This window comes from Macrotis lagotis, chromosome 1 (assembly GCF_037893015.1).
Source record: "Macrotis lagotis isolate mMagLag1 chromosome 1, bilby.v1.9.chrom.fasta, whole genome shotgun sequence".
In the NCBI taxonomy this organism is placed as follows: Eukaryota; Metazoa; Chordata; class Mammalia; order Peramelemorphia; family Peramelidae; genus Macrotis; species Macrotis lagotis.
This window is the reverse complement of record NC_133658.1, coordinates 675,529,224-675,556,221: the sequence shown is the minus strand read 5'-3', so window position 1 is coordinate 675,556,221 and position 26,998 is coordinate 675,529,224.

The window sequence follows — 26,998 nt, the reverse complement described above, 5'->3', positions numbered from 1 at the left end:
GTATCATTATTACAGAAACTTCCTTTGTCATATAGTTTGCTAATTTCTCTGCATTTTATAGTGTTAGAGAGTTGCCTAGAACTAAGAAATTAGATGACTTATCCAGTGCTGCTTAACTAGTATGTGTCAGTGACAAATTGGATCTTCCTGGCTTTCAAGCAGACTGTGAATAGACTGTACAATGGTGACCCTTTGAATGATTTTTAATTCCTTCATTCAAGCATTTGAGAAGATCTGATTTCCAGGAAATCTTCTTGCATTTTTCTGGATGAGCATTAAAGGAAAAAGTTTCTAATGAGTTTTTAGAATTTTTTAATTTAATATAGAAACACATAAAATAGTGGGGATTTACTACAAAAGGTTGATTTTATTTTGTTATTCACAGTTGTAAATGTAATATTTAAAATGATTTTCCTATATTTTAACAGAAAATATGTGAATCATCAAAGAAGGATAGGTATGAAGGCTAGACATAGAGAGTAATAAAACTAAAAGCTTTTTAGCAATTAAAAATACCCTGGAGCCATTATTCTTGAGATAGACTAGCTCCATTTACCATTGAGGATCCTCAAGTTACCCTGAGGTATTTGGAAGTATCTTTTATCTACTGCTTTTTACTCAACCTCAACTCCAACTATGTTCCCCTACTGTAGCTGCCATTTAATCATAAAGTAAATTAGCTTTGAAATAGAGAGATATTTTATTTGAAGATGTAACAAAAAATAAAAATAAACACATTTCCTTCAAGAACCCAGGGGTCAGCTTTATTCTATCCTATCTCAATCCCTGAGCAGAATAGGCTCTAACTTATCTAACTTTTCATATGACACATATCCTGGAAAATTCATGTTTAAGAGCATTTTTGCCATGGATCAATGTTTCACTGGGTAACACCTGGGTAGGATATCAAATATCAATCCCTATGGTCATAATTTTCTCGTCAGGGAAATACTGGGAGTCTGAGCCCAGTATACCTACAAGTTTTACAATCCTGTTTTTTTTTTAAATTAACACATTTTGGACTTGCAGATGAATTTACTTCATTTAAATTCATAGAGAAATTCACAATGAACAGAGAACCAAAGCTCATTTTCAGTCCACAGAACTTTATAGTGAAGAAGCCATACCTAATGATAGAGGCAAAATAATTCACTAAGACTCAGAAGCCAAATGCTCTGGTCATTAATGCCCAGTTTCAACTACAGAGCCAATAGAAAAATTACTTTTAATTATGCAAGTGGTAAGCAAATCAGAAGCAGTTGCAAAATGTTTGCAAATTCTCTAAGCACTCTCCAAGATCCTTCAATTACACATGTCAACAAAGGAACTCTGAACACTTTCCAGTCAACTTTCAAATAATATTTAATTTTATAGGTAAATTATCTCTTCTAGCTTCATTATATAAGAAAAAGAAAGAAGTAGGAACCTTCTTTTCACTATTTTCACAGATACACTCTGTAACCTTTTAAATCATATTATTATAAGCAATAATCTTGAACATACTAGAAAGATATTAAGTAAAATCCATATTGTCTTATTAGAAGAAATCAATTTCTTTGCTTAAAATTTTGATATATTAAAAAACAAGAAGTTTCAAAATTCATTATTCTCCTTTAATAGAAATTATTCCTTTAAATAATATTCATCTATCATATTACTTGAAAATATTGTTTTCATAAGTTTAACATTATCCATAATTTCAAAATTTTATTAGCATGCAAGGTTACTTAGGTGATTTAACGGATTGAACACTAGGCTTGTGTTCAGGAAAATCTGAATCCAAGTATGGCCTCAAAAGCTTAGTAGTTGAACTCTAGGTAAGCCATTTGAGTTTTTCATATTTTAATCCATCAGTTTCCTCAAATCTAAAATGAGGACCTCACAGTTCCTATCTCGCAGAGTTTCTGTGAAGATCTAGTGATTTAATATTTAAGAAAACACTTTTCAAAGTGCTTGGTACATAGTAGGTATTATATGCAATAAGCCAATAAATATTTATTTTTTTAAAGATTTTATGTATTTTGTTTTACAATTTCCCCCTAATCTTACTTCCCTTCCCCCACCCTCAGAGAAGGCAATTTGTAAGTCTTTACATTGTTTCCATGGTATACATTGATCCAAATTGAATGTGATGACGGAGAAATCATATCCTTAAGGAAGAAACATAAAGTGTAAGAGATAGCAAGATCAGACAATAAGATATCAGTTGTTTTTCCCCCCAAATTAAAGGCAATAGTCCATTGTCTTTGTTCAAAACTTCACAATTCTTTCTCTGGATACTGATGGAATTCTCCATTGCAGACAGCCCCAAATTGTCCCTGATTGTTGACTGATGGAATGAGTGAGTCCATCAAGGATGACCATCACCCCCATGCTGCTGTTAGGGTATACAGTGTTTTTCTGGTTCTGCTCATGTTGCTCAGCATCAGTTCATGCAAATCCCTCCAGGCTTCCACAAATTCCCATCCCTCCAGGTTTCTAATAGAACAATAGTGTTCCATAACATACTTGTACCACAGTTTGCTAATCCATTCCTCAATTGAAGGATATTTACTTTATTTACAATTCTTTGCCACCACAAACAGGGCAACTATGAATACTTTTCTACAAGTGATGTTTGTACCCTTTTTCATCATCTCTTCAGGGTATAGACCCAGTAGAGATATTGCTGGATCAAAGGGTATGCCCATTTTTGTAGCCCTCTGGCTGTCATTTTAAATTTCTCTCCAGAAAGGTTGGATGACTTCACAGCTGCACCAACAATGTAATAGTGTCCCAGATTTCCCACAACCCTTCCATCAATGATCATTATCCTTTCTGTTCATATTGGCCAGGTCTGAGAGATATAAAGTGATACCTCAGAGAAGCTTTAATTTGCATTTCTCTAATAAGTAATGATTTAGATTAATTTCATATGACTATTGATTGCTTTGATTTCCTCATCTATAAATTGCCTTTCCGTATCCTTTGACCATTTGTCATTTGGGGAATGGCTTTTTTTTTTCAAAAAAATAATTTGACTCAGGGGTGGCTAGGTGGCACAATGGATAAAGCACCGGCCCTGGAGTCAGGAGTACCTGGGTTCAAATCTGGTCTCAAACACTTCATAATCACCTAGATGTATGGCCTTGGGCAAGCCACTTAACCCCATTTGCCTTACAAAAACCTAAAAAAAAATTGACTCAGATCTCTGTATATTTTAGAAATCAGTCCTTTGTCAGAAACAGTAGTTGTAAAGATTGTTTCCCAGTTTATTCCATTTCTTTTGATCTTGGCTACAGTGGTTTTGCCTGTGCAAAGGCTTTTAAATTTAAAGTAATTGAAATAATCTAGTTTGTTTTTATTGATGTTCTCCATTTCTTCCTTAGTCATAAACTGCTTCCCTTTCCAAGTTCTGACAGGTCAAGTACTACTTGATGTTCTAGTTTGCTTATAGTAGTGTTTTTTTAATGGTTAAATCCTGTATCAATTTGGATCTTATCTTGGTATAGGGTGTGAAGTGTTGGTCTAATCTAAATTTCTTCCATACTAACTTCCAATTTTCCCAGCAGTTTTTATCTAAGAGAGAGTTTTTATCCCAATAGCTGGACTTTTGTAGTTTATCAAACAGCAGTTTACTATAATTGTTGCCTGCTATTTCACCTAGTCTATTCCACTGGTCCACCACTCTATTTCTTAGCCAATACCAAATAGTTTTGATGTCTGATGCTTTATAATATAATTTAAGATCAGGTAGGGCTAAGCCCCCTTCTTTTGCACTTTTATTCATTAAATCCCTGGAAATTCTTGACTTTTTATTTCTCCATATGAATTTATTTACAACTTTTTGTGAGTCATTAAAGTAATTTTTCTTTGGAATTTTGATTGGTAGAGCACTAAACACATAGTTTAATTTTGGTAGAATTGTCATATTATATTAGCTCAACCTATCCATGATCAGTTTATGTTTGCTCAGATATTTAAATCTGACTTTATTTGTGTGAGAAGTGTTTTATAGTTGTTTTCAATCAGTTCCTGAGTCTGTCTTGGAAAATCAACAAATATTTGTTAAGCATATACTATGTTCCAGACACCATGCTTAGCACTGGAAATTCCAAAAAAGCAAAAGTTAAAAATTACAGTCTCTAATCTCAAGAAGATTGTAATGCAACAGGGGAAGCAATATGGAAATAAATATATACAAATCTATCAACACAAAGGATTAATAAGAAATAACAGAGGGAGGAGACTAAAATACAAAGTGGTTGGGGAAGGATTCCAGTAGAAAGGATCTTTTTCTGGGGGGGGGGGGGTTAGAATGGAATGTTTTGTCTATGGACCAGCAATGAGATCAATGTTGTTAGTTGGACGAATATGTTGGCAGAGAAATAACCATAAGAAGAATAGAAAGATTTAGGATATGAATGACTATAATGACTTTGTTTTGCTTTAGAATTTCAGTTCTTTATTTATTTCTAACATTTATTTAAAAAATTTGAGTCCAAATTTTCTACCTCCTTTTCCCGCCCATTGAAAAGGCAAAAATATATGGTAACTTTTATAGATATGAAATAATGCAAAACATATTTCCACTTTACCCTTGTTATAGAAATAGGAATATGATTAGGTAAAGAAGTTTGATACTTTCTGCATTCAGAATTTATCAGTTTTCTTTCCAGAGATTAGATAATATGTTTCATTGTGGGTTTTTTGGAATTATTTGGATTATTTTATTGATGAGAATAACTAAGATTTTCACAACTGATTATTGTTGCAATGTTGTGATCACTGTATCTCTTGCTCACTTAACTTTGTATCAGTTCATATCCATTTCCCTCATCATTTTCTTAAATGACAACAGTGTTCCATCATAATCATGCATTTTAATTTCTTATTTCCCAGTTGATGGGCATTTCCCTAATTTCCAATTCTTAGTCACCACAAAAAAGTTGCTATTAATATTTCTGTATTTATTTGTCATTTCCCTATTCTTTGGTATATTTGTAATGCAGACAAAGTAGTGGTATTGGTGAGTCAAAGGGTATGCATAGTTTTATAGCTCCTTGAGTATGGTTCCAAATTCTCTTCAGAATGTTTTGGTTTGTTCACAATTCCAAAAGTGAATTAATGTGTCTATTTTCTACCTCCCTTACAATTCTTGATCTTTCCTTTTCTGTCATGTTAGTTATTATTATATTTGTGAAATGATGCCTTTAAATTTTCTTTCTCTAATTGTGATTTTATTTTTTCTTATACTTTGTTACATTAAATATACATAATTCAACCACTCTAAGCCCAAGAAGTACCCTTTGAAACATTACATAGTTCACTTTTCTGAAGTCCATATCTCAAAATTTAAAAACTTTATATAGGGAAGCATATTATCTTTCTTATCCATGCTTTTTCATTTACCAGACCTTGATTGAAGAGCTTTTTATTCCTACTACTCTATTTTAGTTAGATGGTGTCAAGATGGTGACAAATTTATTAAAAGATAGGTATAGGGAATGAACTTGTGATTTCATTGATATAGGGAAATTTCAGGGGACGAAATTCCCTTTACTAAATCAGATCAGAACATATTTTCTGCAATTTTTAGTTTTAGAATTGCCTAGAATATTAAGAAATATATTCACTTGTCCAGACCACATAGTCATAGTCATGGCTTGAATGTAGATGTTTTTGATGTTAGTCCTCTAGTCAGTACATCATACTCTTTGCTATTGCTATAAAATAGCCCAAAAATCTTCGGGTTAAAAAAGATCTTCATAAGAAATGGACAGCTGAAAGTGTTATTTAAATTGAAAGGTGATTAATAAGATCAATTAAAACAAAGATATTAACTTGTGAAGAAAAGAAAAGAAAAAATAATGTTTCTCACAGGTGAGACAATGTATAAACTAGAGTACCGAAAATAAGAAAAAATGTAATTTTATTTCCCTGATGAAAATGACTTGTTTAATCAAAACTAAACTTAATTTTTAAATGTCTAAGCATATTCATAATTTCCAAGTATCTTAATACATTCCTAAACAGTTATCCAAAAATATTTTGAGTATTTTAATTTCTAGGCATTCTGGAAATCCTGTCCCCATTAAAAGAATGATAAATTTTGATAAATATGTTGATAAGAAGTAGAATTGTTACAGAATTATAGAAATCTTCAAATAAGTACTTTTTGGGTTTGTTTGGCTTGACTCATGTAGAAGACCCTAAGAATCTGCTTCTGGGACAATCAAGTGAAGATTGAAAAATATGTTGACATTCTGTACTGAATTTCCAGATTTTTGTAGTTTGTATAGTTATAACTCTTGTTTTTAAAGAGAACTACTTCAGGACGTGCTAAGAGATTTTTCTAGGGTATGGAGAGTTCATTTTTGTATTTTCAGCAGATGAAAGACTGCTAATTTATAAGGGGGGAAGACCATAGATTCTTCTTGTTTGCCCCTTCTCTATCTCCCTAGTAATATATCTCTGAAACATTAGTATGGGTTTTTACCCTTTTGTTCATTTTTCTCTATCCTAGGTACATGGATTAGATTCTCAGGTCTATCTAGAAGAACCAGTCATGTGGAGCCTGAAGATGATGAACACAAGCAAAGTGTAGTAGCTTGTCAGAATAAGCTCAGGGTGTCATCCTTGACCTCAAGTAGATTACATTTTAATAAAGAAAACAACACATGAAAAGGAATTGAAAAGTATTTCTGTAGGGGACTAGACATATCTTGAATCAGAGTGTTTAAGTTAAGAGAGAAGGAAACACAGTCTTTAAAATGGAAATTCTGTAGGGTTTCATGAGTTGTGGAAGGAGACCAGTATGGTGAAAGGATATTCTAGGACTGGAAGACCCCAGTCACTGAATATGGTGGTAAAGTTTGAACATATAAAAAAGCACCAGAGAACAGCTAGGTGGCGCAAGGGATAGAGCACAGTCCCTAGAGTCAGGAGTACCTGAGTTCAAATGTGACCTCAGACACTTAATATTACCTAGCTGTGTGGCCTGGGGCAAGCCACTCAACCCCATTTGCCTTGCAAAAACCTAAAAAAAACAAGCACCATAGAATGAAAATGAAATATGACTGATGACTCCATCCTCAAAATGTAGGTTTCAGAAGGAATTTACTAATAAAACACAACAGAGGAATGCTCCCCAGGGTGAAGTGGTCCAAGCAAAGTAAAAGACTTGGCTCTAAGGGAGTTGGAACAGAGTGAACAATTTTATATGAAGATGGAATCATAAAACATGATTTCCTCCAATGCCACATGTCATCAACAGCTAAAACCCAAATGAAAGTTATTAAATATAATAAAACTTGATTTTGAACAATGTATTATTCATCAAAAGTATAGTTAATATTAGTTGTGATTAAAGTGTCATATAGCAATGAAGACAAAGAATATATTTCACAATCTTGAGAACTCATCAAATCATGTAAAACAATTGCACATTTCATATTATTACATATTGACAGCATTTTAAATAAGTCAAATTTTATTTACTTTTTCTTAGTCTGAACAATACTGTTTTCTAGATCTTAATCATAGATTTAGGAGATGGAATTGATCCCTCTGACACAGTATTCTGTCCCATATATGTAGGTGATCCAGATATACATAGTGCATACATACATAACATAATACAAACATAAATTTATTTGTATTTATATGTATGAATACATTTATCACTTCTTAACATGATATATACATATATATTTATATTAATATATACAAATGCATTCATCCATATTTACAAACTTCGATAAAATGCTATCCTTCAAGACGTTTATAGATGATAGGAAATTAGAACTTTAGCTCTCTGTGGTAAAAATTCTAGAATTTTCTGTTATAACTAACATAAGTTTCAACTACAAAAGTTATCTTTATATAAGTTAGGAAGATGGACTATTGGGTATAAGAAAAGTCAATATTAATTTTAAAATGCATTATGAAAACTCTCACAAGACTTTCAGATTTCTGAAAGAAAGAAGAGCAATACTTGGAAGAATTCTAAAGAATGGCTATCCTTTAAGAGGATATGCATTAGGGGAGCCAATATCCAATAACATTAGAAATTTTATTTATGCTGGTAATTAAAGATTTATTTATGTGGATATAATACTATCAGTTTAGACATATGGAATTTAGACCAGTCAAATAATTATGCCCTAGAGTAATTCAGCAAAGATTACTTTCTTCACATATATAAAGAATAGAATTAATGGGGTGATTAGGTTTGATTAGGAAACAGATGAACATCACAATGAGGTCATTTGGGAGTAATGTGACAAAATATGTTTGTCAATTAAATTTTTCTCATACGTAATATGACATTTTGGAGATTTTTGGCAAAAACTGGATGATTACTTCTCAGGAAACTTCTAAACTTCTTCAGAATAGGAACTTTTTCACTCTAGATAAGTACTTCTAGCATTTAGTGTATAATAGACAATTCACGTATATCTGTTGTGTCATTGATTTTTTTATTAGTTTTTGTAGAGGTAAATCTTCTTTTAAAAGCTTGACTAAATGGCACATTAGGTCCCTTCCACTTTCAGATTTTCCTTTTTTTATAATTTTGAAAATAATATCAATTATTGAATGACTCTTCCTCAGCAGTTTATATAAATGATATTGTTTCAGGACACAATGGTTTCATTTACTTTATCTATCTTGCTGTGATTAAACAAGATACAGCCATTATGGAGAGTGTTTTTTTTTTTTTAATGAGCACATAACTGCCCCTGCATTGTGTTTATATGTATGGTACACATCTATGTTTCCTCTTTAAATATTTGCAAATTATGCTCCTAAAAATTCAAATAATTATAGGAGAATTTAAGTGACAATATGAAAAAGTTAAATATTTAAAACATTTGTACCAACCAATATAGCTGAAAAGAGAAATAGGAATTTATCATATCACAAGTGAAACTCTAAAATAGCATTCATTACAAACATGGAATTTGCTTGTTCTTGGAATCTGATCTAATTGTTTTTCACTATATGTTTTACTTATTAAGTAAAAATATTTTGCCAATCACCTCTCATTAATTAATTCTTTGAGAAGCAATATTTGAATAGAAATTCCCAATCTGAGAAAATTAAATGATTATAAATGGTAAATAAAAAGGCTTTTTACATGAGACTTTTATTCAGCAGTAAGATATACTTTTACTGTTAGAATAATAACAAATGTTAAATATACACCATTCAAATATTTAAACATAAATATTAAACAATATATATATTTATAAATATTATGAAAGTATACTATATATATATTATAAATTTTTAAATATTCTTAATATACTCTGCCAAACTAGTACAACTGAAAGAAACATTCTTACTCTTGGCAAGAGTATAGCATCAAATAATATAGCAAATAAAGTTAACGAAAAACAGCAATAAAAATTACGCATTTAAGACATTAAGAATCATGCTAGATATAAATGCATTTATATGATTTTTATTTATTTATTTATTTATTTACACATTATTTCAATAATCTTCTTGTGAAACTAAACATAAACCCACTTACTCCCTAAGAAAGATAAAACACAAGAGAAATGAAGTGAGAGACAAAAAAGTGTTCCTCAGGCTTTATTCAGATATCTTCAGCTTTGTTTCTGGGATTGGTTGCAGTCTTCATCATAAATCCATCAAATAAGTTGCATCAATATCTTTTCCCAAAGTTGCTATTCTTAATTGTATTACCCTCCATTCTATTCTTCCCCACTCCCATTTATTCTATTTTCTCTTTCCTTTCTCCCTGTCCCTCCTCAGGAATGTCTTTTATCTAATTACCCTCTCCCATGATCATCCCTCTCTTCTGTCATCTACTCCCTCCTTCCCCTTCCCCTATCTCCCTTTTTCCAACACTTTCCTTTCATTTTTCCTCTAGGGTAATAAGATTTTTTATAGCCTATTGAGTCTGTATATTATTTCCTCTCTGAGCCATTTCTGATGAGAATGAAGGTTCACTCACCCCCCCTTCCCCCCCCCTTCCCCTCCATTTCAAAAGCTTTTTCTTGGCTCTTTCATGTGAAATAGCTTAGCCCATTCTGCTTCTCCTTTCCCTTTCTCATAATAATTTCCTTTATTACTCATTGACTCCATCTTTATACTATATTATACCATTATATTCAGCTACCCCCTGTGCCTTGTCTATATGTGATCCTTCTAATTGCTCTCACAAATGAGAAGTTTCATATCAGTTATCAGTATCTTCTTCCCCTACAGGAATACACATAGTACAACATCATTAAATCCCTCATAGTCATTCCTTACTGTCCACCCTCTCTGTGCTTCATCTGAGTCCTGTACTTGAAGATCAAATTTACTGTTCTGCACCAGTTGTTTGGAAAGGTTGAAAGATCCCTGTTTCTTTGAATATCCATCTTTTCCTCCTGAAAGAGGATGTTCAGTTTTTGCTGGGTAGTTAATTCTCAGTTGTAATCCAAGATCTTTTGTCTTCTGGAATATCAGTTTCCAAGCCCTATGAACTCTTAATATAAACACTGTTAAATCCTGTGTAATCCTGAATTGTTACTTTCTGTTTATATTATTTTCTCTTTGACTTGGGAGTTATAGAATTTAGCTATAATATTCCTGGGATCATTTTGGGGGGATCTCTTTCAGGAGGTAATAAATAGATTCCCTCAATTTCTATTTTACCCTCCACTTTTAGCATCTCAAGGCAATTTTGCTGGATTATTTTTTGAAAAATAAGGTGTAGTCTCTCTTTCTGGTCATAGCTTTCAGATTGTTCAATAATTTTTAATCTCTCCTGTATCTGTTCTCCATATGAGATGCTTTTCAAATGATATATTTCACATTTTCTTCTAGTTTTTCATTTTTTAGTTTTCCTTTATTTTTTCTTGATTTTTTGCAAAGTTACCAGCTTCTTTTAGCTCCCTTCTACATTTGAAGGCATTATTTTCTTCAGAGAACTTTTTAAATCTCCTTTTCTAACAGAAAAATAATGCTTTATAAGGCATTGTTATCCTCATTTGACTTTTGGACTGCTTTTTAACACTATATTTTCAGTATATTTTTGTATCTCTTTCACCAAGCTACTGAATTTGTTTTCATAATTTTCCTGCATTGTACTCATTTCTCTTCCCCATTTTTCCTCTGCCTCATTTACTTGATTTTGAAATATTTTTTTGAGCTCTTCCATAGTCTGAGGCCAACTGGTATTTTTCTTGGGATGTTTGCATTTTTAAATTTAAATTTATTTATTCATTTCCATCAATATGCACATGTATATTTTTAAGTTACAAAATCCCCTTCTATGATCCCTTCCCAGCTCCCACCCCTCATTGGCAAACAGTCAGGTTAGCATTGTACATACATATTTTGATAAACATTTTTACAGTTAGTAATTTTTGGTATGAGGAATTAGGATTAAGGGAAAGAGATACGTACATAAGAGATAATTTTAATAAGGTGTTCATCTGAGTCTGAAGGGTTGTTTTGTGTGTGTGTGTGTGTGTGCATTTTGTTTTGTTTTGTTTTGTTGTTCTTCCTCTGGATGGGGATGATGTAGTCCTTAGCCAACCTAATACAATTGTCCTAGCTCTCTGGACTGCTGAGAGGAGTGATTTTCATAAAGGCTGTTCATTTCACAGTATTGTTTTTGATGTGTACGTTATCCTATTGTTTCCACCCTCTTTGCTCAGCATCAGATCCTGAGTATCATTCCATATTTCTCTAGGGTTCAACCATTTATAGTTTTTTATAGAATAATAGTATTTCATAGTATTCATGTACCAAACTCATTCACCATTCTCCGATTATTAGGCATCTCCTCAATTTCTAATGCTTTGCCACTACAAAAAGAGGTTCTATGAATATTTTGGAACATGTAGAACTCTTCCCTTTTTAGAATTTCATCTATATATATAGACCTAGAATTGGAATTACTGGCTTAAATGATATGAACAGGTTTATTGTTCTTAAGACATAGTTCAATATTCTTCTCCAGAAAGGTTGGATCCCTTTACAACTCAACCAGGAATTCATCAGTGTCCCAATCCTTCTACAACCTCTGCAACATTTATCATTAAACTTTTTACTCTTCTGATAGATGTGAGGTCATACTTAGTTGTTGCTTTAATTAACATTTCTCTAATCAATAATGATTTGGAGTATTTTTCATATTATTATAAATAACTTTAATTTCTTCATTTGAAAAATATCTGTTCATATCCTTTGACCATTTTTCAATTGGGAATGACTTGTGATGTTATAAATGTGGTAACTCAATATATTTTAAAAATCAGACGTTTTTCAAAACTCCAGGTTGTGAAGATTATTTCTCATGTTTCTGCTTTCCTTCTAATTTTGGCAGCATTGATTTTATTAGTGCAAAATCTTTTTTTTAATTTAACATAGTCAAAATCATTTGGTATGCTGTTTATAATTGTGCACTAATTCTTGTTTCATCATAAATTTATCCCCTTTCAATAGATCTGATAGATAGAATATTTCTTGGTCTATTATTTTTTCTATGGTATCACTCTTTATGTCTAAATCCTGTAACCATTTTGTCCTTATTTTGGTATAGGGTGTAAACTGTGGATGTGCCTAGTTTTTGCCATACTATTTTCTTGTTTTCCAAATAATATTTGTCAAATAGTGAATTCCTATGCCAGTAGATGATGGCTTTGTGTTTGTAAAATAGTAGATTGTTGTAGTCCTTTATTGTGATTTTTTTGAACCTATTTTTTTTAGATTTTACAAGGCAGGGGGTTTCAGTGACTTGCTCAGGGTCACACAGCTACGTAAGTATTATGTGCCTGAGGTAGGATTTAGACTCAGGTTCCTCCTGACTTCAGGATTTGTATTCTACCCACTGTGCCACCTAGCAGCCCTTTTTGAACCTATTCTAATCCATTGATTCATTACTCTTTTTCATAACCAGGGCCAGGCAGTTTTCATGACTGCCATGGTTTTAGAACTGATAGAGCTAGGCCACCTTCCTTTACTTTTTTTCATCAGTTTCCTTGCTATTCTTGCCATTTCTTGCTCCAAATGAATTTTGCTACTTTTTTGTTCTAGCGTGGTAAAGTAGATATTTGATAGTTTGGTAGGGAACATTTAGGTGGTATGGCACTGAATAAGTAATTTAATTTGGGTAGAATTGTTATTTTTATTATATTAGCTTGAGCAAGCATGAGTATTTGGCATTTTTACAATTGTTTAGATCTGACTTTATTTGTGTGAGAAGTGCTTTTTTATTGTGTTAATACAGTTAACTGGATTTGTCTTGGGAGGTAGATGCCCAAGTATTTAAGTTATTTTAACTGTAATTTCTCTTTCTATCTCTTGCTCCTGGGCTTTGTTGTTCATATATAGAAATGCTGATGATCTTTGTGTGTTTCTTTTGTGTCCTGCTACTTTGTTGAATTTGCTAATTGTTTGAAGGAGTTTTTTAGATAATTTTCTCAGGCTCTCTAAGTATACCCTCATATCATCTGCAAAGAGTGAAAATTTTGCTTCCTCATTGCCAATTATGGTTTCCTCAATTTCTTTTACTCCTTTTATTGCTACTGCTAGCATTTCTAATGAACTAATGAATATTAATGAACAGTATTGAATAGTAATGAATAATAATGGTGAAAATGGGCATCCTTGTTTCACCCCTTTTTTTATTGGAAATCCTCTGAGTTTATTTCCACTACATATAACATTTGTTGATGGTATTAGATAGATATTTATTATTTTTAAGGAAAATTCCATTATTCCTAAACTTTCTGATATTTTTATTAGGAATGGATGTTGTATTTTTATCAAAGGCTTTTTCAGCATCTACTGAGACAATCATGCGATTTTTGTTGTTTGTGCTATTAATATTTTTAATTATATTGAGTGTTTTCCTAATATTGAACCATTCCTACCTACCTGGTATAAATCCTACCTGATCATGGTGTATTATCCTAGTAATAACTTGCTGTAGTCTCATTGCTAAAATTTACTTAATTTGCATTAATATTCACTAGAGAGATTTGTCTAACATTTTCTTTTTATGTTTTAGTTCCTCTTGGACATGTTGCTGTCATAAAATGAGTTCGGCAGAACTCCTTCTTCTCCTATATTTCTAATAGGAGTTAATTCTTCCTTAATTGTTTGGTAAAAATTCACATGTAACTCCATCTAGACCTGGAGACTTTAGTTTATTGACAGTTCCTTCAATTATATTTTCTGAAATTGGTTTATTTAAGGAATTTATTACATCTCTTGCTAATCTGGGTAGTTTGTATTTTTGTAAATATTCATCCATTTCACTCAGATTATCCAATTCATTGCTCTCCATTTCTGCAAAGTAGCTCCAAATTATCTCTTTAATTTTCTCCTCATTGGTGATTAGTTCACCCTTTTCATTTTTGATACTGGTAATTTGGTTTTCTTCTATCTTTTTTTAAACATCAGATTAAGCAAAGGTTTGCCAATTTTATTGACTTTTACATAAAACCAACTCTTAATTTTCTTTTTGTGATAAATGATTTTCTTGTTTTCAATTTTATTAATCTCTCCCTTGATTTTCAAAATTTCCAATTTGGTATTTAATTGGGGATGTTTAAATTTTTCTTTTTCTAATTTCTTGTTTGTATACCCTTGATCTCCTCTTTCTCTATTTTATTCATAATGACATTTAGAGATATGAAATTTCCCTTCAAAACTACCTTGTCTATATCCTACAAATTTTGGTATGATGTCTCATTATTAAAATTTTCTTAGATATAACTATTGATTATTTCTATTATTTGCTGTTTCATCTACCCATTATTTAAGATAGTTATTTAATTTCCAATTAGTTCTGATTTATCTTTCCATGACCCTTTATTACATGTAACTTTTTATTGCATCATGGTCTGAGAAGTATGTATTTATTATCTCTGCCTTTTTGCATTTGATTATAAAGTTTTTGTGCCATAGTACATTTTCAAATTTGGTGTAGGTTTTCTTGGATTCTTTGTATATAGATACTTTCACTTTGTCATCTTCTGGGTGTATTTTGATCCTCTATTGGACCAAAGACATTTTTATGGTCAAATTCTTCTTTTATTATTGTTTGCCCATTTCCTGACTTATTCATTGCACTTCTAAAGCTTTTGGGGATTTTGGGGGATACCCTTTCTGTGGTCTTAATTGCTTCAAGGTGTTCTGAGAGGCACTGACAGCTCTCTTGCCTGTGCTCTGGACTATGGATAACCACAAGCCCTCCCCTCTTCCCTGGAACTTTAAGGAGAATCTCTGCTCCTCTATGGTAGTAAGAGGCCCAGGCTGCTACCTTGATCACAATATGGGCAGAACAGCAGAGTCCTGTCCCAGGGACAGTGGAGAGACCTCTGCAATCAGACCCCAGACCTTTACTCTGTGGGCTGAGTGCTCTGGAAGCAGCTACTAGGTGATTCCAGAATTTCTTGCAGTTACCTTGAGACCAGCCCTCGTTTGGGTTGTGCTCACTCTGGTGTAGCAGTTCTCCTTCTGACCCTCCAAAGTGTCTCCAGGGAATTCTGGGCTAAGAGGTCTGGAAACAGCTCCTCCTGCCATGGATCTAGGCATCCCCAAGGACTCAGGCACCCCATGGGCTGTTCCTAGAAGGCTGCAGTTGTTTTGCTCCTGCACAGGGAGGCAGCTGGAATGCGACTTTTTTCCAGTGTCTATCCTGGAGGAACAGACCTTTCCCAGGCATCTACCAAATTTTATTGGATGGGGAAATTGTTTCACTCAGTCTTTCTCTGGCTTTTATCCCTCTAAAATTTGATAAGAGTCATGATTTAACAGTTTTTGGAGCTTTTTAGAGAAGAGTTTCTGGGAATTTCTGACCTCAGAATGCCATCTTGGCCCCACCCTAAATGCATATACAGGCTTTTTAAACAAAAATATACTCTTAAGATTTTATTTTGGGGACAGTGGATAGATAAAGCAATGGTCCTGGAATCAGAAGGACCTACCTGAGTTCAAATCTGACCTCAGACACTTAATAATTACCTAAATGTGTGACCTTGGGCAAGTCACTTAACTTCATTTGCCTTGCACAAGCCAAAAAAGATATTATTTTAAATAAGATATTTTAGAATAATATATTTAATTCTACATAATTATGCATGGAAAAAATCAATTCCATTCAATTTTTAGGCATTTTTTTTCATCAAAACAGAGCCAAATATCTTTCATAAATTCCACACTATATACATTTATGTATACTTGCATGTGAGGGTGGGAAGTACCAGAATGGGAATGTCAGAAGTTTTGAAAAGTAAAAAAAAATACTGGATAAAGAATCAGAAAATACAAGTTTTGCTCCTAACTCAGATACTTCCAATGTGGAAAATGTAAATAATTCAAAATCGGGACAGTAGAGAGAACGTTAATAATGTCTGTCATTCATTTTTGAAGAAGACCATGACATCATGGAAGTGCACATATATTGGGTTTGACAGAGGAGGTACTGAGCTTAGTCACCACTACAAAGAACATGGTTACTGTAGTTAAGAAGACCTGAGTTCAGATTCTGCTTCAGACACTGTCACTTTGGTCAAGTGTCTTTAATCTTTCTTCCTCCATTTCCTCATATGTAAAATGAGTATATCAACAGCAAGTTTCCCTCAATGTTATTGTGAAGTTCAAATGAGATAACATTTGTCAATAGTTTAATAATAGGTACTATTAATAGCTTGACTCCCTTCCCCTCATCTCTATGCATTGAGTTTTATTTCCTCACCTTCAAAATGGCATCATTCAACTTACACTTCTTAATAAAACTGTTGAACAATGATTTTAGTAAGCCATAGTTCTTCCTTAGAGTATAATAAGAATATCCTAATTGGTCTCCTTTCTTCTTATCTACCTTCTCCAATCTATCTCCAATGTATTAAACTGATGTACCTAAAGCACAGATCTGACAATGTTGTTACCTCACCCAAGAAAATTCTCTGGTCCCAAATTGTCTTGAAAATAAAATGTAGACTACCCTATTATCTAAAGGTTTCAGAACCTATTTCTAATCCTTGTTAGAACATTCAATTCTTTCATATACTTTTAATTCCTACCAAAATGAGTTTCTTGCTGTTCATATATTGCTGTGGTTTATCTCCCATCTTGGAAATGCATTCACATATTCCTCTTAGCATCCCTAGGCTTCTTCAAAACTCAACTCAAAAATCATGTTTTAGAGAAAAATTTTTCCTGATACCTGTTGATAAGGGCCTTTTACACCTACCCATACAGAAATTATTTTTAAAAGTTTTAAGATACTTATGTGTGTTCATGTTCTTTGACCCAAAAGAATATAATTTGTTTGAGGGTGTGACTATTTAAGTTTTTTTTATATATTTATGACTAGAAAAGTTCTTGGTACATAATAAATGCTGAATTAATAATGCTTGTTGTATGTAGTTTTGGACATAGAGCTGAGAGGAAATGAAATGATCATTTGGTTTTTGGGCTTTTGGTGTTTTGGCTCTTCTCTTAGTGGTAATGACTCCAGAACCTCATGCCCCTTCTCTTCACTCCTTAACAAATACTGATAAATCTTTAATTTACATCAATAGTTTGCCTTATAGGTATTTAGATTTTAGCAAGTATCAAGGCCCTAATCAATTGGCAATAGCTTAACAATGGAAGATCCTTCATTGGTAAATCAGTGGAAGAGAATTGGAGGATAAGGGATTTTTCCAGTGTCATAAATCAAAATATGAAGGATTTGGCATATTCTTTAAGAAAAATTGACAGTCCTTACCAGTATCTTTTCATTTACTCATTCTCAATGATTTTCATCAACAATTTATTTAAATAAGTGAGTCGTTATTATTGTACAGATTCATCTTTCAACTTTGTTCTATCTCCAAAATTTTTTTTGGTTCTAATATATCTATTTTGTTAGACTACTCTCTGTGAGGATATATAAGATTTTATGTTAGTCAATCAGATTATTTTTGGATAAATATTTGAGACCTAATTCTCAGTCTACATATGTGGCTATTGCATTGAAGATTATTTCAGGAAGTCCTGAGTTTTTCATTTTCCTTCAGATTATAGCTAGCTATGCTATCTTAAGCAAGTTTTCTATTCCCAGAATGACAAGAACAAATAAATTTTGGATGGAGTTTGATTCAGTTCAGTCACCTGGTAGTTTCTGTTTGCTTTTAAGAAAACTATCAATGACCATGTAATATTAATAATATTACTTAATTATCAATTTAACAAAAAATTAATAACAAAGAATCATAGGATTATATCAACTTATATAGATTTTACTAAGCTAATTTCCATTTAAAATACTAGAAAAGAAGAATATGTAGATCTTTAACAATATAAGCACTATCTTTTTTTCTAAAACAAGATCTAATAACATATGTAATTATTATAAACTAAAGGCTTTCCTATAAGATCCTAAGTAATAAAAGGATATTCATCATCACCACATTTAGTTAGTGCTAAAAATTCTAGATAAATGAATAAAATGAGAAAAAAGAATTTAGGAGAATAATAATGAACACGGATAGACAATAATCATTTTTTAGGTGAAAGGACAATTTTGTTAAAGAAAAACCCAAAATTAAAAAAAAATTTTGATATAATTTTCATAAAACAGTCTCACCTAAATTATAAGCATTTTTGTGTGTTGTTAACTGAGATCCTATATAAATGTCTAATTTTAGAACTTCTGGGGTGGAGCCAAGATGGTGTCATGCTCCTAGATTATTTCTCATACCAAAGATAAATGAAACCTCTACTCTGACATTCAAACTACAGATCTCATCAAGAAAAAGAGAAAATTCAGAGAAATTTTCAATTGTGGACCTCATGGTGGATCTTCATTGAAGGTCTTTGTCTTTGGGGAAAAAGGGGAAGTAAAGTCCAGGAGGCAGGAGATCAGAAAAGCCAGCAAGAGGCTTTTAACCACAGTACAATTGAGATCCTGATAGCTGCCCTGGCAGCTTGATAGAAAGCCAGCAGGGAGGACCCAAACCAAAAAGAACGTGTGGACCCTTAGAACACTTGGGTAAAAGACAAGACTGGGTTGGACACTGTCAGGTCAGAGTCTGGACATAAGTTGGTAAGAAAAAAAAAGAAAACCTCTGCAAAGGCAAGGCCTGGACTTCATAGACAACATCTTGGCCAAGAAAAGACAGAGATCAAACCACAGCCCCAGGCAAAAAAAAAAAAGCTTGTATCTATACATCTATACTCCCTATACACCAGGAGCAGAGAGCTAAACCAACAAAGATGACTGAAAAACTAAAAGAGTACTCACTATAGAAAACTACTTTACAGAAAAAGATGACAGCAATGCTATATATTAAGAAGAAGGCAGTGAGAAATCACTCACAGTTGAAGTATCAAAAAAGTCTATAAATTGGTGTAAAATACATAATCTCATAAAACACCTTAAAATGAACTTAAACACCAAAGAAAAGAGCAAGGAGAAAAATGGAAAAAAAATGAAAGTCATGCAGGAAAATTATGAAAAGTTGACCAATGAAATAAACTCTGTTAAAAGTAAAAATAACTAACTGGAAAAGGAAACACAGAAGCTAACTGAAGAAAATAAAACCGTAAAAATTAGAATTGATCAGATAGAAACCAATGAATCTACAAGACTGCAATATTCCATTAAACAAAAATAAAAATATGAAATAATAGAAGAAAATGTAAAGTGACTTTAAGGGAAAATGAATGACCTGGAAAATATATCCATGAGAGATAATCTACAAATCATTGCAGTAAATTATAAGGGAAAACTGTCCAAATCTACTAGAACAAAATAGCAATATAACCATTGAAAGAAAACACAGAACTCCACCAGAAAAAGCCCCCAGCATAAAAACTTCAAACACTGTAATAGCCAAATTCCATAACTCCCAAATAAAAGAGATAATATTGCAAGCAGACAAAAGAAAATAAAAGAATTCAAATATAAAGGAAACACAATCAGATGCAGACATTACCTATCAGACTCAACACTGAAGGATCGGACGCCCTGGATTAGAATATTTCAGAAAGCAAAGGACCTGGGATTCCAACCCAGAATATAGTGCTCTGCAAAATTATGCACATATTGTAAGGGAAAATAATGGATGTCCAAAGAAATAGACGACATCCAGAATTTCCTGATACAAAGACCAGGACTGAACAGAGAATTCAATTGACAAATACACAGCTTGAAATGCATTTAAAAGGTAAATAATAGGGGAAGAAAAAACAAAACAGAACAAATGTTGGTCAAGACCAACACTTGTATACAACAGTAAAAGGGACTATAGAACTCTTCAGATTCCTTAGTTTTACTTCTCTTAGGATAATTAAAGGGTACAATATAATTGAAGAGAATGAACTTAAGTGATATGGGTAAACTTGGGTCTCAACTGTCATTTGAAGAGGTTCAAGATGACAGCACTATATTTGAGAAAAAAAAACTCTGAAGAAAAGCAGTGGTTAGGGGCAGCTAGGTGGCAGTGGATAAAGCACTGACCCTGGAGTCAGGAGTACCTGGGTTCAAATCCAGTCTCAGACACTTAATAATTACCTAGCTGTGTGGCCTTGGGCAAGCCACTTGACCCTATTTGCCTTGAAAAAACCTAAAAAAAAGAAAAGCAGCAGTGTTCACTTTAAACTTAAGTGTCTCATTATCTCTTGACCCACTTTAATTCCCTTCTACTGAGTGTCTTGCCTAATGAGGACATCATAAACTGTGAGATCCTGAAGCAGTGTCTTTGTAACCTACAATCATTGGTAAAGTTATCAGGTAAGAGAACTCAGAACCTCAGATTACTTAGATATCTTTAAGATTCTTTTACTTAATTAGATCAGGGTTTGGCATAACAGGTGCTTCACAAGTTGTTAATTACCCTGAGTGGGAAGGGGGGGAGGTAATATATGAAGGAAAATAGGTCTCACTTCACTTAACAAGGGTTAAGCACCTTGAAACTGGGTGTGGGAGTGGAAGGGGGAGCAAAGTATGAGAGAAAATAGGCCTGGGCAGAGGGGCACAAAGAGTTCAAGAAAGAATGTTGGAGGGGTAGAGCCAAGATAGGGGCATGAAGGCAGCATTTGCAGGGAACTCTTTCCCCAAAAAACTCCAACAGCCATCCAATTTATGACTCTCGACAGAAATTTAGAGCGGCAGAAGCCACAGAAAGACTGAGTGATACATTTCACCAGTCCAAGATAACTTAGAGGCTGCGTGGGAAAGTGTGTTTCATCAGGACTGGGGGTTGGGAAAAAGCGCGGGCACAGTGTAGCAGAGCCTAGTCCAACCCTGACCAGGTCTCGTCAGAAATAACTTGAAGGGGCTGGGAGAGAACTCTGCTACACCAGAATGAGAGTGGACTGAGGAGCACTGGCTGCAGAACTTGCAGTAAGAATGGGGAAACCAGCCTCCACCTCCAAAGCACAAAGCAGGTAAGGAGGTCAGGGGACACTGCAAAAATCTCTCTGCTCTTCCTGGGGCAGGACTCTGTTGTTCACCCACACTTATATCCAGGATGCAGTTTGACCTTCCATACTAAGATATCAGGGACCTTCCTCACAGCTCCAGGGCAGAGGGGAATGTCTTTAGTCATCTACATATCAAAGCATAGGCAAGAAATCATAAGACATTGGAGAAATAAAGATCCCAGTAGGGTGTCCCAAATAAAAACATCAAAGCCTTGGAAGTGTGGAAAATTAGTCTTGGACTGAGGAAATGATTAAACATTAGAAAAAGAAAAATCTGACCATAAAGAATTACTTTAGTCCCATGGAAGATCAAAACACATATTCAGATGATGACAAAATCAAAATTTCCACATCCAAAACTGTCAAGAGAAATAGAGAATTGTTCAGACTATAGATGAGCTCAAGGGAAGTGGAGGAAAAATTGGGATGAGAGATGAGAGCAATGCAGAAAAATCATGAAAACCAAATCAACAGCTTGGTGAAAGAAATACAAAAAATACTGAAGAAAATAATATGTTAAAAACCAGTTTAGACCAAATGGAAAAAGCAAAACAAACGGCAAATTTGGAGAAGACAGCCTTACAAAGCAGAATTGGTCAGCTGGAAAAGGAGATAAAACAGCTCTCTGAAGAAAATAACTCCTTCAAATGCAGAATGGAACTAAACAGAGCTGATGACATTGCAAAAAATCAAGAAGAAATAAAAATCTTAAAAAAAAGCCAAAAACTAGAAGAAAAAGTGAAATATCTCATTTGAAAAACAACTGACCTTGAAAACAGTTCCAGAAGAATTTAAAAATTAGTGGGTTACCTGAAAGTCACAACCAGGAAAAGAGTCTAGACTTCATTTTTCAAGAAATAATACAACAAAATTGCCCTGTGATTCTACAAGCAGATGGTAAAATAGAAATTGAGGGAATTCACCAGTCACCTCCTAAAAGAGATCCCAAAAGAAAAACTTCCAGGAATATTATAACCAAATTCCAAATCTCTCAAATCAAATAGAAAATTCTAAAAGCTTCCAGAAACAAACAATTCAACTTCAAGGCTCTATAGTCAGAATTACACAGGATCTGGCAGTATCTACATTAAGGGTTCGTAGGGATTGGAATATGATATTCCAGAAGGCAAAATATCTTGGTTTACAACCAAGAATCAACTAACTGAGCAAAACTGAACATCCTCTTTCAGGGAAAAAGATGGACTTTCAATGAAGCATGGGACTTTCAAACTTAGATATTGAAACAACTAGTGCTGCACAGAAAGTTTGATCTCTTTATACAGGACTCTAGTGAACCATGGAGGGAGAGGAAGAGAAGGACTAACTATGAGGATCTAAATGATGTTGAACTATTTGTATTCCTGCATGGGAAGAAGACATTGATAATTCATCTGAACTTTCTTGTTTTGTAAGAGCTATTAGAAGGAGCATATATAGATAGGGTATAGGAAGGAGCACAATATAATGGTATAATATAGTAAAAAGAGGGAGTCAATGGGTGATAAAGGGAAGTACTGGGAGGAAGAGAAAGGAGAGGAAGAAGGAGCTAAGAAATTGCACATAAGAGTGAATAAAAAGCTTTTTTCAATGGAGTGGAACAGGGGAAGGCAAGGCGGAATGAGTGAGGCTTCATTCTCATCAGAAATGGCTCAGAGAGGACATATAATACATAACAAAAAATGAGAAGAAAGCGATGGGATAAGGGGGAATGGGGGTAGGGAAGGGGGGAATAGGTTATAGAAGAGATGGAAGATTGAGGTAGAGAGTACTCAGATACAACACACTTTTAGACAGTACTAGGTTGAAAGGGGAGATAGAATAGAATAAATGAGAGTGGGGAGGGATAGAGTGGAGGAAAATACAGCTAGTAATAGCAACTATGGGAAAAATAATGAAGCACCTTCTCTGGTGGACTTATGATAAAGAAGTCAACTCACCCTAGAGATAGATCCATTGGAATATGAACACAGACTGAAGTACATTTTTTTCTGTCACTATTCTTGAGGTTTCTCGTTTTCTTGGGGGTGGGAGGGGCTTTATGTTTACTCTTATAACAAAATTATTGTAATAATATAAAATAAATAATACAAAATCACACTAAATCATACTAAAAATAAATGTTAATCACAAATGTGTATCTACAATATAAAAAATGATTTTGCTTTGGACAATGTTTTGGCTCATGAGGAGGATTGTGTGTACTTGACAGATATTTCAAAAGGGGGTAAGACAAAAATATGATTATAATTGTAATTTAATGTAATTTGATGTAATTTGAGTCAATACTGCTTATCATGCAATCAAGCAATCTTTAATGTCTTTTTTCCTTTTGTTCTTTTTAAATTTGGTTATTGCACATTACTCAAATATTCTTGTTTTAAGAGTAAACAAAATTCCTCTTCCCCCCACACATTATAAAAACCTCATGAGAAATAAAGTGAAAGAAAGAGAAAAAATGTGCTTCAGTCTGTTTTCTGATACCATCAGCTCTGGTTCTGCAGTGTATCACATACTTCATCATAAGTCTATCAGAGAATTTACCTTCTTATTTTTCTTAAGTTGCTGATGCGGATTGTAATTCCCTCCATCCATTCCTCCCCACTACCATTTGACATATTTTCTCACTCCATGCACTCTGTCCCTCTTCAAAATTGTGCTGTGGGTCAGCCAAGTGGTACAGTGCACAAAGTATTGATCTGGGGGCCAGGAGGCCCTAAGCCTACATTCCAACCCAGAGACCCAGCAACAACCCAGACCCTTGGTTCCAGACAGACCATCCAATCCCACTACCTTATAAACAATTTAAAAAAGAAAAGGCATTACATCTGACTATCCTTTCCCATGTCCAACACTCTCCTCTATCAACCATGCCCCCTCCCCTCCCCCATCCACTTCTATCCTTTTACTTCAAGATTTATATACCTTATTGAGTGTATATGCTTTTTCATCTGAGCCATTCCAATGAGAATGAAGGCTCCCTCCTCAGCTTCCCCTCTTTCATACCATTGCAAAAGATATTTCTTAAATTTATATGAAAAACCATAGCCTATTCTACCTCTCCTTTCTCTTTCTCCCAGTAAATTTCCTTTTCACCCATTGACTCCATTTTTACAAAATATTATACCTTTAAAATCAGCTCTCTCCTGTGCCTTGTTGCTATATGTTCCTTTTAATTACTCTATTAAATGAGAAGGTTCATATTAGAATTATCTATATCATTTTCTGATGCAAGAATACACACAGTTCATCATCATGATTAAATCACTCATAATTCACCTTTGCTTCACCTGAATCCTGTACTTGAAGATCAAACTTTCTGTAATGCTCCAGTCATTTCAACAGGAGCATTTGAAATTCTCCTTTCTCATCGAAAGTCAATCTTTTGGGGGTGGCTAGGTAGCATAGTGGATAAAGCACCATCCTTGGAGTCAGGAGTACCTGGGTTCAACTCTGGTCTCACACTCTTAATAATTACCTAGCTGTGTGGCCTTGGGCAAGCCACGTAACCCCAATTGCTGTGTAAAAACCTAAAAAAAGTCAATCTTTTCCCTTGGAAGAGGATATTGAATTTTTCTTGGTTGTATTCCAACCTCTTTTGCCTTCTGGAATAGTATATTCCACACCCTACAAGCCTTTAAGGTAGATGTGGTTAAGTCCTGTGTGATACTAAATACTAACTGTAACTCTATGATACATGAAGTATTTTCTTCTTACTGCTTGTACTACTTTTTCTTTGACTTGTGAGTTTTGGAATTTGGCTATAATATACTGGGGGGGGTGTTTTTTTGGATTCTTATAGGAGAAGATTGGTAGATTCTCTCAATTTCTTTTTTGCCCCATGTGTCTTATATCTCAGGGCAATTTTCCTGTAGAAATTCTTTAAAAATGAAGGCAAGTCGCTTTTCCTGATCAGGACATTCAGGTAGCCCAATAATTTTTAAATTGTCTTTCTAGACCTGTTTTCCAGATCAGTTGTTTTTTCAATGAGATATTTCACATTTTCTTATTTTTATTGTTTTGGTGCTGAATTATTGTGTCATGATTCCTTGCAAAGTCATTGGCTTCTTTAAGCTCCATTCTATGTTGGAAAGATTGGTTTTCCACAGATAACTTTCCTATCTCCTTTTCTACTTGGTCAATTATACTTTTTTATGGCATTCTTCTCCACATTAAGTTTTTTCTTTTCTTTTTTTTTCTTTTTTTGCAAGGCAATGGGCTTTTACGACTCATCCAAGGTCACACAGACAGGTAATTAAGTGTCTGAGGTTGGATTTGAACTGAGATCCTCCTGACTCCAGAGCTGGTGCTCTATCCACTGCACCGACCTACCTGCCCCTCCTCATTAACTTTTTGGACTCTTTATCCATTTGATCTAAACTGGTTTTTAGCAAGTAGTTTCCTTTAGCATTTTTTGGATCTCCTTAACTAAACTGCTGACTTGCATGGTTTTTCATGTTTTTCCTGCATCTCTCTCATTTCTCATCCCAATTTTTTCCTCTCCCTCCCTTACTTGATTTTCAAAATCTTTTTTGAGCTCTGTCATAGATTGAACCCAACTTCTATATTTCATGGAGTCTTTAGATGCAGAAGCTTTGAATTTTTCATCTTCTGAGTGCATATTTTGATCCTCCATGTGACCAAAGTAATTTTCTATGATCAGGTTCTTTTTTTCCTCTTTACTCATTTCCCCAGTCTGTGTCCTGGTTTTGGGGCACTTCCTGAGCTCTTGAGTATTATTTGGACTTCAGTTCCTTCATGGTCTTATGGGAGGTTCAGACTTGTGGATGACCACAAGCACACCACTCTGCCCAAGGGCTGTGAGGAGGGTCCCTGTTCTATGACAGTATGGGGACCCCAGTGTCTGAATATTGACACAGCCCCTGAGTCCTTTTCCAGGGACAGAGGAGAGATCTCAACAATCTCCCCCTACTCGCATGCCTTCCATGGGCAGAATAATGTGGAAGCAGCTGCTCGGCAGTTCCCTGCTTTGTGACTCCACAAGCCTACTTCCATTTAATGAGATCTGGGCTGAACTGTGGACCACAGTTATGTGGAGGAGAGCTATACTTGCCTGGGTTTTGCACTCACTCTGGAAGAGGTTTCTCCCTGAAATTCCAAGTTGGGTTCCCAGAGTTGGCAGGTCAAGAAACTGCTTCTGGCATGCTTCCACACCCTCAAACCACATGGAACAGATCCTTCCCAATACTTTTTTTTCCCTTTATCAAATCTTTATATTTATTTTTTGTACAAATGATTTTTTTTATACATTACTAAAATATTATTGCTTAAGAGTAAAAGTAATACCCCCTCCCATCCCAAAATATGGACACACACAAGCAATAAAGTGAAGGAAAGAGAAAAAAATTAAAATTAAAATTTAAAATAATATTAATAATATTAATAATAATAATAATAATAATAATAATAATAATAATAATAATAATGGCAGGTAGGTGGTACAGTGGGCAGAGCACTGGCACTGTATCCAGGAACACCTGGGCTAGAATCCAGTCTTAGACAATCAACAATCACCCAGCTGTGTGGCCCAGGGCAAGCCACCCAATCCCAC